General features: G+C 41.5%; 1 protein-coding gene across 15 annotated transcripts in view; it reads left to right on the top strand.

Moving 5' to 3' along the window:
- The window catches only part of FOXP1 (forkhead box P1), an 875,723-nt gene that overhangs the window by 502,501 nt on the left and 357,796 nt on the right, over positions 1 to 15,426 (top strand). Inside the window, exon 1 of one of the 15 annotated variants that reach the window (XM_086938913.1) lies at positions 876 to 1,180. The exons of 12 other annotated variants lie outside the window; for them this stretch is intronic. The gene's annotated coding sequence lies outside the window, so the exon portion shown is untranslated. Of the gene's footprint in view, positions 1 to 875; positions 1,181 to 15,426 lie in introns of those variants that run through there. 2 more of the 15 variants (XM_086938908.1, XM_086938914.1) reach the window with 2 other exon arrangements.

Genomic DNA, 15,426 nt, shown 5'->3' with positions numbered 1-15,426 from the left:
CGGCTCTTTTTTCGTGATTTTTTTGTTGTTGCCTTGAATAAGGCTGTTTGACGGTTCATCTTTGCACAAGCCGCCTTGCAGCGCCAGCTCGTTTGCTTTTCTTTGCAGTATCTGTGTCATGTCACCCACGTCGACACAAGACAGCCATTATAGATGAGCAGTGCCAAGCGGTTAGTCATCTCAAGCTAAGCAGGTAGTTTTTTTGTTTATAAAAAACAAACGTTCTTTTTTTTCCAGGAAAAAAAGCAAAAATTCGTGTTTTCTGTCTGAAAACGAGACAGTGGCAGAGAAGACAGTGTTATGAATTCAATTAATAAATAAATCTCCACTGCGTGGCATTGCTGTGGACCAGTAGCAAGTGGTTGACACAGCTAAGCAAAACAAAGATAAGAAGTATTATGTTTGTTAAAAATAAAGGTATACTTAAAGCACTAATAGCCACATTTTTCGGTTTTGCAGTTGATTAGTAATTTAACACCTATATTGTGTCAAACTGAATGCATGAAAGGCCATCTATAACTGGAATTTTCACAAAGTTAAAAAAAAAGGATGGTGCTGTCAATCAAAACGTCTTTTTCTGTTGTTGTACAATATATTTGACATTCATAGGCTTAAGAAACAAAAAGGATCCCTGTTTTACTAGTACTACTCGTACTCTAGCGCTTATTGAAACTGTTAGCCACAGTAAGTTTGGCGGGGTTTGAGCACATGGCAGGCAGTTGTGCGCGTGGTGGAGAATTTAGTGAGGCACACATTTCAAATTGGCTCGGAATGATCTCCGGGCTGCTGTGTGAATGGAGCGCGACTGGGGGAATTCTTGCGGTCTCTTTGTCGTTCCGTGAAGCAGACTGTGCTACCGCTCTCCTCTTGCTGCCGACAAAGGGCAGCCTTCCAGTGTGCTTGCTCTCCAGTGTGCGCCTCGGCTGCGCGGCACTTCCTGTTTATTCAGCCCTCCGTTTACCGGCCGTCGGCCCCCGTTTCGCAGAAGCAGCAGCAGCAGCCCTAGCCTGTGTCGGAAGAAGCCGAGGCACCACGGCGGGAACGGGACCCGGGAGTCCAGGGAGAAGCACGCCGCGCGCAGCCGGACACGTCTATCCTCGTGCCCTCCTCTCGTTCTGAGGCGCGCGCTGTCCTGGCTGAAGAGCTCCCCGCCGCGGGGTCACGAGAAGAGCAGGACCTGGTCTGTTTACTCTTTCTTTTTTAAGTCCTATCGCTGTATTTCATTTCAAAGCAGGACTGTGGGCTTTCGGGTCTTTTACAAGTTTCAGCGAGTCAGTTTCATGAAGTTTATCTGTTACAAGTCGGTCTTTATTACTTTGGGTTTTGGGAGACCGGCTCTCCCGTCAGTGCATTGTTTCCCACAGACGAGGCACAAGTGAAAAGGACTGCTCATCATCCCTCGTTTACCCTCGCTTGATCGCTTCTTGCACTGAAATCACGCCTTGCTTAAAAAAACAACCGTTTTTTGCACGTACTCAGTAGTGTTACTTTCAAGCGCACCCTTTATCTGACTGACTTTTACCCCGTGGCTGCGCATTGTTGAAATAATTGGACATTTTCATAAGCGTTTCTGCTAATCCTATTGATTCGTATGACGCATGTCACAATGATCCCTTTTCTCCAAAGTTCTTTCTGCATAATTATTATTCATGTTTTCTAAAAATGTGGAAATTAACTAAATCAGAGTACAACGTGTACTTGCCCTGCAAACATTTGCAACGTTGTAGGCATTATGGATATACGACATTGTTGATGTTACATTTGTGGGGTTGTGTAATAAACAAGCACGTCTGCTGACCAGGAGCCATGAGCAGTGTTCTGGAGAAATTAAATGACCTTTATTATTATTGTGATAATCTGTCGTGCTTGAAACGCGCAAGCATCTAAGACGTTTTTCCTTCAATGAGTGAACTGAGAAAGCAGCGCCTGGCGGTACAGAACTCTAACATAACAGAATGAAAATTCGGTGGTATCACTTTAAAGTTCAGAAGTTGTTCTGCCACAAGAAAAAAAAATACAAAAACGGATGTTTGCAAATGCCTCCAGAACAAGTTGTTTAACAGTAGGAGTAATTGCAGGGGGAAGTGGAAAGAGTGAGTGCACTTATTTACTCAGATGTCAGTGTAGGTGTGGGGCAGACAGCTCTCTGTGGGAACAGTAAGCTGCTTTTCTTGGTATCCGAGCCTTTCTGATGACCATCAGATTTCCCAGCTCGCTGGTTTTGTTTTTTCTGGATGGCATGTTTGATTATTTATCAGAAGGGGAAGGGAGTTAACTGAAGCAAATAAACATGTGACCTGGCTTTTGTTTTGTTTTCCACCCAGTAAGCAAGCCCTGCCCTTTAGCAGATATGCAGAAAATAACAAACATATTGTTTCGTGGTAGGAAAGTTTATGACAAGTTTTAACAGCCAGAATATGACCTCCTGGTGTTTACCCTTTAGCATCCTGCTTCTCACTTAGCTCGAAGGTTCCCGGTTTGTGCAGTCGTAGGTTTTAAAACGTGTGACACGAAAGTCTGTGGGTGTCGCCCTTCTAACTCAAGAGCCTTTAACAGAAACCCTGTACCAGAAAGCGCAGCATGTCTTCCCAATCCAAGACGTGAATACGAATATTGAAAAGCGATTTCCACATTGTTTAGAATGGAAATAAGCCACTATCCCCCAGATGCATCAAAGTTATGTTTTGTGAGTCCTTAATAGCGAATTTTAAAGAATCGCTATTAACCCGTTAACCGCGGTGGAAATTCCACCGCGTTGCGGGCGTTTTCGTGCGCAGGTGGAATGCCGTCGGAGGTAGTGCTGCCGTCGGCCATTGGCCGACGGCAGCAGGGAAAGGGTTAAAAACTCGCAAAACGGGATGCATGTAGGAATCGCAATGTTATTTGCGATTTCTACTGATTCCTTATTTGCGATTCGCTAATTTCTAATCGCAAATAAGGAATGGCTTTCTCGTTCATTCCTATGGGCCTAAAGGCCCCTAGGAATCAATGGGGAGTCATTCCATATTTGCGATTAGCAATTAGCGAATCTCAAATGTGCCGCAGTTCCAAAGGACACCCTGTTGCACCCCTGAAATGGTAATGTTCACTGGTGTTGCACACACATGTCCCAAGGACATGTGTGTGTTTAACATACAACTTAGAAAAATGCACTAAAGTGCATATTTCTAAGTATTTTCTACTTACCATGTAGTTTGACTTCACGGTAAATAGCGGCCCCAGATTGCGAATTCGCAATCTTGGAATGGTTCATGCATTGCATTTAAGGAATCGCAAATTGCGATTCCTTAAATGCAATCGCAATTTGAGAACTCGCAATTATTTGTGAATTCTTAAATTGCGAGTGTATGAACCCTTGATGCATCTCAAATGCCATTTTTGCTGGCGCAAACGGCCGAATTTTGCGATTCGCACCGTTTGCGCTCGCAAAAATGCTTGATGCATCTACCTGTAAATGAGGTCTACTCTGTCTGGCTTCATATGTCTATATATTCTTTTGCATCTTGAAAAGTAAATCCGACTACTATCAACATTATCAACATATGAACAAAGTATCCACAAGTCAAGCAGCTTTAAAAAAATCATAATTCGGGTGTGAAGGCACTTCCTTCCTCAGTTTGTGACGGGAACCACCAGTGAATCGGCTTAAGCCTTGTTAAGAAAACATGGCACTTGTAAGCTGTCTCTGTCAAGCATTATACAAAGGAATTCACCTTTATTTCACCCATCTTGTTTGGGGAATGTGTATTTGGCAGTTGGCGTCCATTTGGGATTCCATGTGTGTTTCACAAAATAGTGGTTTGCCTGCAAGCAGTTCCTCCTCCAGTGAGTATGTGACACCAAGTGTTAACCTTTGCTTAGGTCCCACTTACTGACAGTAGAGTCGGCTGGTGGACCCAGATAAATCTTTATCCCTTCCATTGTGGAATGGGTATCACTCCTGCACAGTGAAACCCACCTTCAACTCTTTTCCTCTGTTATTGGTTGTTGCCTGGTAACCAAGACCTTGGTTTCACTGCAGCCCGTCTGGACCCAATATATCACATTTACTGGTTCAGGTCATCCTTTTCATGCTCTACGTGCATTGTAAAGCCTGTGAATTTCAAATCAAAGATGAAGGATGCTGTGCCCCTCAAGTGGTGGAAGATGTCAAACTTTAAAGCAAGATTGAACTAGGTTTGTCCAGGTTTTCGACCTGTGCCACAAAGTCCTAGTGCTACTGTTTCCCTTGAGCAAAAAATTAGTAATATGTCGGATTTCAAGATACTTGGAACAGTTCATTTTTCTATGTTTACATGCTACAATTGAATTAACACTGTTAAATATCGCAATTGCGATTCATTCCAGCAGCGCCCAGAGGGTCGTTCCCTAAATGTTAGGGAACGCTACATTAACTGTTTTGGATTTCAAGAAAGCTATGCACTGTAATGCTGAGAAGTAATTTTCCTCAGACAGAAACTTGCTGCCGTCTTCGATTTATGCATGGGATAAATTCGGACTCTAAAGCATCTTGCAGCTTTAAAGATAGAAAGGTAGCTCCGCTGTCCACCAAGGTGAGGAGGTGACCCCTGACTGCCAGCAATTTTTATTTATTTTATTTTATTACATTTGTATAGCGCATAAATCACCTGAAGGGCTCAGACAGGTCTGGACAGAGCTTTCTCCACTGACAAATATGTGTTATGTTCGCTGCAACTGATTGATTCTTGCAGGATCCAACGAAGACTGCATTCAGCTGGCCTCAATTGAAGATCAAACATAAATCAACACTTGAGTTGAAAGTGTTGCAGAGATGATTTTCAGAAAGACTTCTTTGGTGTGCCTGAACTGGCCCCCATCTCAAGAAGATCAGGAGCGACTGGGCCTGTCATTCTTGCGACTTCAAACTGGACATGGAGAGTCTGGTATCCAGAGCTTTTCCAATTGAGCATCGATCCTCCGATCAGACTGCCTCTTCGGGAAGATCTTCAGTTGCAGCAGCAGGGGAGGGTTCTCCGCCCGGACCTGCAACTCTACACCTTCTTGCGTGGAGGTTGAGTGGAGACAGTTGATAACATTCAACCTTCATCCCGAAGCTTGTAATGTCATTTTGGCAGCCAGGCGTCCCTCTACCAAGATTGTGCAGTCTGCTGGTGGAACACATTTATAAAATACTGTACAGAAAGGTCTATTGATCCTCTTTCTGCTTCCCTTTCTCAGGTTTTGCTTTATATTTTGACCCTTACCCAGAAGGACTCTGCACTCTCAAAGGGTTCCTTTCGGCCCTATCTGCCTTCCTGAGGCTGCCAGACCAACCCTCATACATTTAAATTGCCAATTATAAATAGATTCCCACCTTCCCCTTACATTATGCCTCAGTGGTACCTTAATCTGGTTCTCACCTTTCTAATGAGCACTCCGTTTGAACCTCTGCCCAACTGCCTCCTCTGGCTGCTTACTATCAAAACAGCATTTTCTAGTGGCAATCACATCTGCCGGGAGGGTAAGTGAATTGCAGGCTCTCACATTCAAGCTTCCTTACCTGACTATCTTCCCTGATAAGTTGGTGCTTTGCACTAGGGCCTCTTTCTTACTGAAAGTGATAACTCTACTCCATGTTGTGCAATCTGTCACCTTGCCCACTTTCTCAGCTCCTCCGCACCCCTCTAAAGTAGAAGAGTAAATCCACCGTATTGACCCAATAAGAGTGTTTTCATTCTACCTGGTCCTCACTAAAGAGTTCTCTGGTGAACAAGCAACTCTTTGTGGGGTGCATTGGAACAAAAAAAACGTTGTGCAGGACTATCTAGATATGGGTCATCCTCTCCATCAATCTTTTCTATGCTCTGACCAAAAAGCAGCCTCCTGAAGGTGTAAGGGCTCACTCCACTAAAGATAAGTCTGCTCCCACGGCGTTACACCATGGAGTTTCAGTACTCGACATTTATCAGGCAGCAACGTGGGCATCCCTGCACATGTTTACCAAACCCGACTGCCTGGACAGTCAAGACCAACGGGGACAGCCTTTCGGCTGCTCTGTCCTGCTGGACTTCCTGGTCTAAACTTATCCGCAGTACCTCCGCTGGGGATGGTATTGCTTGGGTATCTATTCAAATGTGAGGAATTTGTGGCTAGATGTCTCTATCAGATGGACAAGATACTAACCTTTAGTCACGCCTTATCTGGTAGAGAAATGATATAGCTGAAGATTCCTTACCGACATACGCAGCCTCCCTGCACTGCAGACAGGTTTCCAGGGTCAGGGATGATCCCTTTAAGGGTCCAGGTTGTTCAGGAACACACCAATGTCTGTGCACTTCTTGGCTCTGTGCTTCTGGCGCAGAAAGTCTTGAAAAGTAACTGATCTCAGCGTGCCGAGGTGGTGTTTATATAGGTGAAGGGGACGTCACAACAGTGCAGATATCGCTGATGACGTCACGCAGAGACGACTAATGCCACCTGCCAAGACGCAGGGGTATTGCTTGAAGAAAAATCTTCGGTATCCAGTCTGACACCTGGAAATTCAAAGGTAAGGAATCTGCGGTTAGATTTTGTTTCTACCAGATCAGTTGTTACCGAAGGTAAGTCATTTGTCCAATGGGAACATGCTGATACCCATGGTCAGAGAACCAAGAAACACTGAGGCAGTCTCTCTAGAATGCAGCTTCTCAATAATGGATAAGTAGGACATGAAGGGCATGTGTGAGCTAAAGGCTCCCTTCTCTAGTGGAAAGGGAAAAGGCAGCAGGTGATGGGGCCATTAAGTTGGGGCTTCTAATCATTGTCTCCAGATAAAGCCTGTGACTCCTTTTAGGGGAGGGATGACTTTCAGTGATCATAACTTTATTAGCACCTATGATCAGTCTATCAAACCTGAGTGTATAACTAGTGAGATGGCATTACCTTAAAGGGCATGGATAAAGTAATCCCTTCTAACATCAGAGTACCTTTTCTTCTCACCCTCAAAAACACTGAAAACCGATTTAGTTTTCGGTAAGGATTCCATCAGTTCAGTAGTCAGTGAAACAGATCCTTCCAGGGAATAAAACCAGGCTTTGGTCTAAATGTCTATTTTTGCATCCTCCTGTAAGAAGAGTTATTTGACGGCTTGGCTTTATGGTAAAATGACATAAATCTCAGTCACAGGGGACTCCCTTGTAAGCTGAATCTGTCCAGATGGAGCCAATGCCCTATGCTGGTTTGATGAAAATGAAGATGGGAAATCTGCTGAAGGACTTTGATAGTTGCTGCATATGGGAAGAGACATAAAACAATGGGTCTCACAATATCAGTTTTTGGCATGGCATTCACACTATTTGTAGTTTTGATCGCATACTCTCTTGGCTTCTAATGAGTTGGTTTAAGGTCTTCGTACTCATTTGAGGATGCTTCACAATTATCAGACATACTAACGCCAGTATCTGAAAAGGAACAATAATACTGAAACCTTCTAGTGTCTGTCAAAGTGTTGCAGCCGGAGACCATACAATTGAGTTCTGCACAGACAACAGGGGTTCTCACCCATCCGATAGATTTTGATTCCTGGGATAAGACATTGTGCAAACCCTTACATGCATATAGAAAACAGATTGGATCCTCTAGTGCTTCTCACTATGCCTTTAGGATTTTTGACACTGCTAGCTCCACTACATGGATATTCAAGACTGTCAAGTCACTTTCCCACCCTGTCTGCTGTAATGCTTCTGTTCAGTGCTCACAAGTTCTTTGGGCCTCTCCTTCCTCTTTCTTTTATGGTTAAGCCAACAACAAATACATTTCTTTTCCTCCCAGAATTCAATGATTTTCTAAGATTCGCACATGAACCTGGATTCTTTCTCTCCCCCCTGCCTCTCTGAGTTCACTCTACTTACACCGGCAAAAACTATTCAGCATATTTTTTTAATAAAGCCAGGCTGTGAGTTCCGTAGACTCGGCATTGAATAACTTCTGCAAGTTTTGTGTTTCCAACAATTTTTATCCTGCTGCATTGAAAGATCCCTTGATTGCCCGCTTTTCAAAAATCTCATATCTGATCCAGGGACTATGAGCAATGTTTAGACCCATACTAAGAAAGAAATCAATGCACAGTGCTCAAGCTTTATCGAATCCCCCAACATCATGAATTCCTATCAGTCAAGACTGAGACTGCTGCATAGCAGAGAATCTCCTACAGACATGTCCATCATTGATCTTTTGGACTGCTGAGAGACAAGGTGGTGTGGTTGCCTTGATTTACTATCCCTTTCAGCGACCTTTCATATGGTGCATGACATCTTGCTATCCTGACTTGCCTTCACAAGGTTGGCATCCTCAAAAATGCTTTGGTCTGGATTGCTTCTTAACTCACGGACCATATATAAGACATCCATCGTCTTCCTTTTTGCTTTGACTTGAACACACCATAAGTTCCTCAGGACTCCTGCCTCAAATATATACATTTCAATGTGTATGTCATTCCCCTTATCCAACTCATCAGTTGCTTTGGTCTAACCCTGATGACCTAAGCTAATGACAATGAGATCCTCATCTGTTTAGATGGTGATTCACCTGGTGCTTGCAAGAAACTTCAGGACTGTCTTATGGTGGTGCTGCTCACTTTGCCAGTGGATTCATGCTAGGCTGGCTGATGAGGAGAGTTAGCCTGAAACTGGTCCCAGGATGCTTGTTTCCGGTCCAGGGAAGACCTGACTTTGCAGTTCGGGCTGGACTATTCCCATGAGGAAGAGGGTCAAGATTGATTTGTATATGGCTGGGTCTGAACTGGGGTGGCAAAGTGAGCTAAAGAACGATGATGGATTCAGCCCAGATCTGTGACTGGGGGTGAATGTATAAAAAATGTTTCAGTGTTCCGTCCATCATCTTCTTGTCTTTGTTTCTTTGTATTAGCCAAAGCTCCTTAACATTGAAGATTGACAGATAGAAGATCTTGTCTTGGGCAAGGACGTTTCTGTTTTGTCTCCTGAATAATAATAGCCAACTGACCTTGGTTTTCCTTTGACCCCAGTTTCTGAGTTTATGAACATAGGTTTTTATTTTGATAATTCTCATTCTTAATGTCGCAAAATTAGTAAAATCTATTCTTTTTTGTTTCTTTCATTTTCACCCTTGTGCATGATTATGCCTTTCCTTCCACGCTCAGCCCTTCAGATGAAGGCACAGGCAGCTATCCATTCCTGCATCAACTGCTATAATTCTCTTGATTTTTGTATTCCTGCTTTCTCTCTCATCAAGGATTCAATATGGGGGTGTCCAGATTATCTTTACTTTTCATTTTCATGCTCACATCTCTCCATTGTTATCTTAATTTCACTTGATTCACATCTCCAAATGCATTAGTTTAATCATCTCTGCTTAGTTTATCGACTCTTTCCCTACCCTGGCCCGCTGCACCCCAATCTAAATTTGAATGCCATCTTCCCTCCCATTGTCCTAGATCAAATTTACTTCAACTCTTGAACCTGCCCAAGATTCACTGTTCTTGCATTGGTGGATGTTCCGTCTCTCCTTTTGCTCCTGAGCTCTGAAATTTTTTCACCGCTTACTTTACTGTTAATTGATATTCCCCTGGTTATTGATGATACCCTTAAAGTCTTTAAAATCCATCTTTTTTTCATCACAGAGCATTTATCTTTCTAGTGAGAGCCAACAATGCCTAATTTGCGGGATGCCCTTATGGGCTATAGACTGATTTATATCCTTGCTGGAATAGAATATAATGTATTTGCTGGCAGTAAGAATAGTTAGAGTGCGTACTTAGTAGTCCTCCATGGGAAGAGTAGGTTTTCGACAGCCGTGGCCAAAACATGCTTGCTAGAATCTCTTAAGCACAGCAGACATGTGTATGCCTCTGATTGCAATATCTCATCAACATGTTGACTGCAGGTGAAATCAGACGTGATAACTGCCATTGTGTTTTATTTGTATTTTACTAATAGAGTAAAAGAAAAAGTTTTCCCTTTAGTTTCAATCTATATGAAGGCCGATATCACCCAGAGTTACACTCACATCCAAAACACCTTTCTTGCCATTACCAACCTATTAAAGCACTTCCAAAGAAAAACCACTACTATATTATATAAAACACAAAATGTATTTGTCATTAAAAACAATTCCCCTAGCACAAAATGTCATTGTAATTTCTAAAAGAAATACATAAAAACACCTAAATAAACCGAGATCATATCATTTGGCTATAATAATCAGTCAGGAGAAAAAACATAGACAATTGACTTTGTTTTGCGGATGTTAATTTGGATTATCTTTGCACAACAGAGGGCATGAGTCTTAATTCCCTGTCACCAAAATACTGTTGAACCTTCTAAATTTAACAAAAAATAAAGCGTTGACGCGTTTCAGTGGTGTTTTTTCGATAAAACCACCTTAACCAGGACAAGAGTAATATGTTTCTCCTTACAAATGGACTTGGTGTCACCTAATGCAGAATAAAAGCAAAACATTATTTTTAGTTGCTATCTTTTAAGTAAAATCATTATGTGCACAATTTCCTCAAGGTTCATAAAACAATAGACAATCAAACAGTTAAAAACAATAATAATCAATAAATATAATAAAAAAATCAACATAAAATACATTCACTATCCATGCAATAAACCAATAGGCTAAACGCCACATAGTGGTTATGAACAAATACTCAATGCTATATAATTACATATTGCGTCACAGACATGAAAACATGACATAAAATTCTTCCTAATATTCTTTGTAAGTAATCCAACCATTCACTCAATTACCTAAAAAACAACAATCATTCCTTCTTCCAACCAGTTTACAGACATATATCATTATTATGACTCACCCGTGCATCCGCACATCTGTGAGAATCCTCCCAAAATGTTTAAGGGTATTTAATCCCAAAATTGGAATCTGTGAAATATAGCAAGTAGGCTTTTAGAGATCCATATGTGATAGTTGCATAATCTCATTTATATTTGATCTTCACAAAAGATCTTTTGAAAGATGATAACTGTTCAGGTCATAAAGAATTATCCTTCACTATTGTTCACTTTATGCTGAGTATGAGTGAGAACTATTTAGAACCAACCCTATGGGCCAAGGAAAAACACATAAAGATCATAGATCCAAAACATTTTTAACTTAACATGCATTTTCTCGTCCTCAACCTATGATTTGTTTCATTCTATTACCTTATGATTATTTAGTGGTGATTATGGATTCCCCATTAGGCCTGATACTGCTTCTCAAATTTCTTCAAGTTAAAACCACCTATTCAAAAGGGATTAGTATTATTTTAATGCTCAACTCCCTGGTTCAAAAAAAAACCCCAACTCATTGGTTTGTAAAAAACCCACAGCTATGTTAAAGATACCTCACTGTGTTAATGCCCCCAAGCGATTATATATGTTTTTCCTATTCTTGGAAAACAGGGTATCGTTAAGTCGTGGCTGCATCCAACGTACCATATATATGGAAAAAGAATAAAGGAAGAGGGATAGTTACTCTCAACTGGAATCCATAATTTATTTCTTAAATTAGACCATAACAGTCATTCTACAAATATCAAATCGTCCATAAGTCCAACTTCATTACTCATATCAATCTAGGTTGGTCTATTTTATGCCTCCAATTACACTATAACTTTAGTTGTGGTGCGGTAAAACCGGCTACAGTTTCCCGTATCGTACTATTTATTCGAGCATCTCTAAAAGTCAACACTTACTAATAGATCCAAGCAAGACCAACATGCAGAATGTCCCAATAGTCAGACATTTTATTTTTTTTCAAACTATTTCCTTAAAATTCTGTTGTGTGTGCATTAATTCACCCAATCAAAGATGGCCTCCTTTGTTATGGACATTTATGACTACAATAGGCATTTTGTGAGATATTCAGAAATATTAGCAGCAAGTCATCACCACCACATAGTGACATTTTAAAAAATTGGATTTTGGTCTAATACTTTCCTTGACATTTTGAAATAGTGACTCATCATTTAACTAAACGTACATTTTTTATTTTCAGTACATTAATCATATATAAATCACAAAGAATGATTGGCAAATCGTATTCTCTTATATAGTGTGTGTTGTTCCTCGTCATTCTATCAGATGTGAATTTTATGAGAAAAAAGGGAAAACCATGCAAGGTTTCTGTCTCGAGAAGAGCATGAACCCCCACCGAGGGGCCACACTAAAAGTCTCTGTCATTAACAAGGTAGTGAATATTGCTCTTCTCACGACTACATTGAATCTCAGCCAAATCCTTCTGGCACAAGTCCTCCACCTTGTATAAGTGATCTGTGGCATTAACTAACCACAGATCTATTAAATATCCTTCCCAAATGCAAGTCTTTCCTGTGCCATCTACTAGATGCTAATTTATTCAGATCAATAGCCAGCAGGTATTTCCACACTGATGTTCTCTGTTTGTAGCATAGCTAGTTCTGCATTGTCTTAGCAAGGCAACATAAGGGCAAATTACTAAGCTTCCAAAAAATATTAAAATCTGATGTGAGATTCTTTGCAATCTATGAAAAATTACATTCTCAGAGCTCCTTCTCTAGCTATGAAACTATCTTCAATGCTTTTTAGGGCTGGGGCCTACGTCACACTGCATAGCAGTGTAGGCGGAGCCTAAGAGTCCTTGTGTGAGGGTCTCCGAAAAGCTACCTAACAGATTCCTGGCTGCTCGTGAATTGTTGTCCTTTTTTTTGCCAGCTGCATGGCAATTGGGCTTCGCATGCGTGTGTTTTTCGAAGAGAGCACGCAATAGGCCATAGGCGGTAGAGTAGCTCCGCCTATGGCATATTGCGTGCGGTCACGCGCACCAGAAGGCCATATATCCTCAATTATCTCGGCCGTCATGGCGGATATAATTTAAGACATATGGTGGCAGTGGCGCGCGCACGTGCACCACTTGTTTAATGTTGACATCCGAATGTCGACTTCAGGTGAAACCCCTCTTCCCCTAAGACTCTGTGGTGTGTACTTTGTAAGGGGACCTGCAGTTTCATAGTGATTTTGTGACATGTGTAAGTCTGTACTTTAATAGGGCATTTTCGTGAGAATGTTGTGTTTACATTTTGGCAGCACAGTTTCATCGATGCTACGCGGTGTGCTTGTCTGTTATTTTATTTTCATAGGGTGTGATTATTTTTTTTAAATAGGACCTGGTTCATGGGTACACTGTCAAAAACATATAACCATATTATGAAAGGGGGATGTGTGCGTTGCCACCACTGATACTTATTTAGGCATTCTGATTGTGGTTTACGAATAAGCATGACGTACCATTTTTGTACACGTGTCGTGGATATATATATACGGAGAAATACGGTGTGTGTATTGTAACGGCCCATGCATGGCTATCATAAAATGCATGTAATACACGTTATTGTGGAGAGTTCACATCTAAATGAAATTGATTGTTGCGTAGGTTATCAACCTTTTAGGGCTCTGTAGCCCATGTATGTGTATGTGTGAGTTAATACATTGGATATATTTTGTAAGCATACGTGTTGTTTATATTATCATGAGAATGCACATTTCAGGGGGTGTGAAGTGCTTTACGACGGGGAATTACTAAACTCGGGGTGAGGTGCGTGCTACCAGTGTGTCTTTTTGTGTGCTGTGTATGGAGTGCGCGTAAGCACTGCACATTTTCAGGGCACGTGTGGGGTGCAGTGTATCGTGGGAGAGTGCACCTTTTACAGAAGCATGCCACAACATTTTCACGGGTCATGCACATTTTACGGGCATCGATTTGGACTGTATTATCAAATATTTTCGGAGGGCTGTTGAGTCTGTTTACATTATCACGGGGTACATACATGCTTCAGGGAGCTTTGTGGCGCATGGCCTATCAAAGGCAGCATATACCAGGGATGTGTGGTGTGTAGATTTGTTATGGTGGACGCCCCTTTTCAGGGATAAGGTGTATTTTGGGGGGGGCTGTGATGTGTGTGTGTGTGTGTTAGTATTGGGGAATTGTTTTTACATGGCTGTAGGGCGCACATTTTATAGTTGATAGTTTCACTGGAATGCATACGTGTGTGTCTGTATGTGTGTGTGTGTGTGTTATTATAGGAAACTGTTTTCTACAAGGCTATATGCCGCAAATTATTGTGGCGATATTTTCAGTGGCTACATACCTGTGTGTGTCTCTGTGTGTTTGAGTGAATGAGTGACTGAATGAGTATACTATCACGACAGATGAATATTCTACTGGCCTGTCTGATGTATACTTTATCCAAATATGTATAATTTCCACGGGGTGTGCATCTTAAGGAGAAATGGTGGCCTCTACTTAATAATATGGTTAGTATATATTTAATGGTCTTTGCTTCTGTGCGCGTGCGCATTAACGGGAGGAAGGAATTATTTTATGGACCTGCATAGTGTATGCATTATCTCAGAGAAGCGAATATATACCCCTGGAGCTGTGCCTTATAGTGTATCGTCAGATACGCACATTTTCAGTTGTTTGATTGATGTGCTAATTATGAGGCTGTTTGTTTATTTTTCAGGTGGCTCAGTGGTGTGCTAATTATGAGGCTGATGCACCTTTATCTTGGAGCTGCCAAAGTTGCGGCAGGCATTGAAGTTACAGATTACAGGTTTTTTATACGTGCGATACTTCGAGACTGTGAGTGCAGAGTGTGAGTGCAGAGTGCAGAGTGCAGATTCAGAGTGCAGAGTGCAGATTCAGAGTCAGAGTGCAGATTCAGAGCCAGAGTGCAGATTCAGAGCCAGAGTGCAGATTCAGAGCCAGAGTGCAGATTCAGAGTTCAGATTGCAGATTCAGAGTTCAGAGTGCAGATTCAGAGTGCAGAGTGCAGATTCAGAGTGCAGAATGATTGCAGAGTGAGAGTGAGTGCAGGGTGAGAGAGTGTAGAGCTCTCTCTCGATTAATTAATTCATTTTCTATATTGTTATACACATAAAGAGACAATATTTTAGCTCTTTAGCTCTCTATTTTAGCCCAATATATATATATATATATATATATATATATATATATATATATATATATATATATATATATATATATATCTATATCGCACCGCCCCACTCCCACGAGCAGTCGCTTGCGCTTTTCCTCTAAAAAAAAAAACGTGGAGCACAGACCCAGGATAAGTGCTTACAATCTTCTTTTTATTGTTTAGCTGTTAAGGATGTCGGCCACTACGCGTTTCGGTACACAACGTACCTTGATCACATGACCAATATATATATATATATATATATATATATATTATATATATATATATATATATATATATATCCAGCAAGTGTAACCTCCCAGGCTCCGACCGCAGCGACCCAGGAAATCACGCAGATCCAATAACTTACTTCAGGCACAGGTTTTATTCAGAGCTGAACCAAACAATCTGACGCGTTTCGGGCATCCGCCCTTGCTCACAGACAGTCAGAGTTGGAAATGATCACATTTAAATACCAAATGCTTGAC

Source organism: Lissotriton vulgaris, chromosome 9 (assembly GCF_964263255.1).
Source record: "Lissotriton vulgaris chromosome 9, aLisVul1.2, whole genome shotgun sequence".
In the NCBI taxonomy this organism is placed as follows: Eukaryota; Metazoa; Chordata; class Amphibia; order Caudata; family Salamandridae; genus Lissotriton; species Lissotriton vulgaris.
The sequence above is the reverse complement of the archived record's forward strand: the minus strand, read 5'-3'. Positions and strand labels throughout refer to the sequence as shown.